Genomic DNA, 3,895 nt, shown 5'->3' with positions numbered 1-3,895 from the left:
TAGTTGGTAGTCTCGATGTTGTTGTGGGAGGCAGCAGGCACAGGTCTGTACCTTACGCCGCCATCTTGGTTCTCTCCGCTGTCATTGCTAATGAATAGTGTGTGCTAAGGCCTACGAGCCAGAGAGCTTGGCTTATCCTGGGAAGTATTTGGTGACACCAGTATTAGTACAACTGCCAGAGATTTAGACAGAAGATAAATCCTGAAGTGCCTCAAAAACATGCTGAGTTTGGACTTTGCCCTAAATGCAATGAAAAGCCACCAAACACAAATGCCGAGGGTTGCCTGGGTGGTGGGGTGACAGAGGCAAAATCTCAGCTGTCTGCTCCTGGGGGATCCGGGGAAGTGGGGAGTGGATGGTGACTGCACCGCAGCTGGGACACCAAAAGGGGTAAGAGGCTGGAAAAGGGTTGAGAACACGGATTACCCTAAGCCAAGGCCATTCTAGAGGAGTTTTGGTTCAAGGTCCCATGATGTCTGTGACAGCTAATGTTATGTGTCAACACTGAGGGTCTCTTTGGATGGAACTGACAGTGAAATCAGCAGACTCTGAGTTAGCAGAGCGCCTTCTATAATGTGGGTGGACCTCCTCCAGCCAGTTGAAGCCTTGAGTAGAACAAAAAGCTTGGCCTCCCTGAACCGGAGAGAAGTCTCCGGCACACAGCCTCGGGCTTCATCTGCACCAGGTACTCCCCTGGGTGGTGAGCCTGCCAGCCCAGGCTGTAGAGAGTTTGGACTTGCCAGCTTCTGTAATTGCATGAGTCAGTTCTTTATAATAAATCTCTTTACATAAATACACATATCTCATTGGTTCTCTTTCTCTGGAGAACCCTAATACAATGGCAGACCGGAAATTTCTGCTCCCAATCTTTTTTTTTAGAGAGAGAGATAGAAACATCAGTGATAAGACAGAATCTTTGATCACCTGCCTCCTGCACACCCCCTACTGGGGGATCTAGCCCACAACCTGGGCATGTGACCTGACCGGGAATCAAACGGTGACCTCCTGGTTCATAGGTCTATAGACTCTATGCTCAACCACTGAGCCATGCTGGCAGGGCAAAAACAGATAAATCTTATCCTTCAGGGGTGGGGACCATTGAAGCCTGTTTTCTAACAGCTATTTTGAGGTTCCAGGAAAATAAAACCTGGCTTTGGAGTTGAATGGCTGGCACTTTTTATTCCATCACCATTTCTTTTGTTCTCCCAGGAGAGGAAAGCTGGGCATATGCCCAGTCAAGACGTTAGGCAGGAGGAGCTATTGGCACTGCACCTGCCATGAACTGTGACTCCCTTGAGAAAAAGTTGCTTAAACCATGACGGCATCCAGGTGTCCTGCCTTGGGAATTCTTCCCAGACTGTAGAGAGGTATGGCAAGTTGATAGACCAAGTCTTCTTCCCCAACATCCAAAAGATATGTCTATTTTTCATTGTTTTCTAGCCTTGTGTTATAGAGCTATATCAAGGGAGAACAGAAATAAGCTTTTAAGAATTCAGGCTAATTTAAAAGTCATGCATGGGTATTCTACAATAGTTTGCTAAATCGGTGAATTCCCACAGGTTTATTAAAGACTCTCCTGCTTGCAAATTAGCTGGGTGACTGGGCAAACCAGGCACTCCCTCTGGCATGTCTCTCCCACCTGTGAAATGGGAGTGGCGGTGCGGAGGGCAGGACAGACTCCAGAGAGGCGGCCACCATTTCTAAAGTCTGGTTCTAGAGAGAGGATTGGAGAAGTTTTTGCTCCCGGGTGTCTTTGCCCAGCATGGATCCTGCTGCTGGACAGCAGCATCTCAGGGACCCAGACCACAGTGGCTTACTTGTTTCTTAAAGTGACTGGACATGGAAGAAATGCTCAGAACGGGTGGAGGTGAAAGTCTTACACAGTCACACACACATTTTTGTTTTTATCTTGGTATTGTGCACACAGTGAACTGTTTCCTCTTTCACCTTAAATACAGAGAACCTGAAGATAGAGTCAGGTTGTCAGAAACTTGCCCTGGCCGGTTGCTCAGTTGGTTAGAGCGTCATCCTGAAGGTGGGAGGCAGGCGTATCGAGTTGGTGTTACTCCTATCCCAGTGGCATGGCTGATGTTGGAAGCACTGGTTTCGGCTCAGTTGTGGCTTTTGACAGCACAGCCTCGAGTTCCTCAAGCCCACACCGTGGTAATCAATGACACACTTTGCTCTCTGATTTGGGGTAACAGTTCAGAGGTAAGCCACCTTCAAGAATATATTTTTTAAAGGTCATTTCCAATTGAAACCATAAATCGCCAGCATAAGTGCCTAACTTCAGGCCACCTCCATAAATGGGAGAAGAGGTTTATTGCTAATGTTTATTTATGTAGTACTTACCAGGAGCCAGGCATTATATACTAAGAGTTCTACTTGGATTTTGGTCATTATAGTGCTTAGAAACTCCCCTTCCCCCCAAACCTTTCTGAGTGAAGAAACTAAAGCAAGGGGTGCTTATGTAACTTGGACAAGGCCACAAGCCCAGGAAGTTAGGATTCAAACTTAGTGTGATGCCAAGACTCACCCTCTGGATCACCAGCCTGGATCCTTTGTAAAGCGTCTGTCCGAATGCCCAACATACCTGACATTTAATACATGTGACAGCTATGAATGGGTCCCAGATTTAATAGGACACTGGAAAACCACGTGAAAAGTTGGATTCTCCCCCACCCCCCGCTTTTCTATTAGGGGATAAAATGGCTGAAGAAAAAAAATCAGATACAGAAATTAAACTTTTTTTTCATATATAATAAGACTCCATTTGCTCCTTAAGCAACTACATTTATTTAAAATCTTAACATCTTGTACATACAAACATTCAGCAGTTTTGCTTTTCCTGGTTTACTTCCCTCCCATGCCAACTCCAATTAGTGATATTACTATAATACAAAAATGGCCCAAATGATGAAGCCAAAAAGATATATGTTGATGAGAGAACTCCTTTCACAAATTCCCATCTTCTCATCATACCTCTTCACTTGTCAGTATGTTCTAATGCAAAAAGAGTGTTTTTGACAAGGCAATTACTGATTAGGCATGCAAGCAGAGACAGGACCAGTTACGAGAAGCACTAGTTCTGTCAGTTTCCTGCAGCGAGGAATATCAAGCATCACAATTCCTTTTTATCAACAGATTTTGAGTAACATGACCTAAAGGGCAATGCGTAAAGACACACAACAACGATGTATTACTTCAAAATGTGTATTTAATGGCCATTCCATCAAAATCAAGCAGAATCACATTTCAAAAGTATATATATATATGTATATATTGTTTTAAGGTGCATTTTCAAGTTTTATTGGGCGTCATTTCTTCTTGGATGCCTGAGCTGTTCTTACAGATACAGTTAACGTAGAATGTCCAGAGGTTGATAGCTTTGCATGCATTGAAAGACAGGATCCTAACAATATTGCATATCTTGGATACATTAGAAATTTCAAAAGCCATGTGCAATTTCAGAAAATTTAATACCAAACATGAAACACATTTTCAACATAAAATTTAGGCACTCTAGACTTTGGAATAGCCACAAAATATTCCACCGAGAGTTAATGCACTTTGTGATTATATTTACTCAAAGATATTCTCAATTAAAACCTATACGTATTAAATAATATTTTAAATTAGAAAGGTAACGTTTACATTTTGATAATCACTTGCAGCATTGTGTTTTAGTTAAATAATGCCAACTACTTCCATTAGTGATGCCCGTACTCATCCTCATGGTGCATTTTTTGTTTGTTTTTTTAACAGAAGAACCTAAAACAGTCACTGATAAGCATCTCCCCATTTTTTTTTCCTGCTAATACCGGAATAAGAATGTCCCTAATCACTCTCAAAGGTATGCTTGCATTTTCTGCTGTTGTTACTTTCTTCAAATGAA

Source organism: Myotis davidii, unplaced genomic scaffold (genome assembly GCF_000327345.1).
Source record: "Myotis davidii unplaced genomic scaffold, ASM32734v1 scaffold205, whole genome shotgun sequence".
NCBI lineage: Eukaryota > Metazoa > Chordata > Mammalia > Chiroptera > Vespertilionidae > Myotis > Myotis davidii.
The sequence above is the reverse complement of the archived record's forward strand: the minus strand, read 5'-3'. Positions refer to the sequence as shown.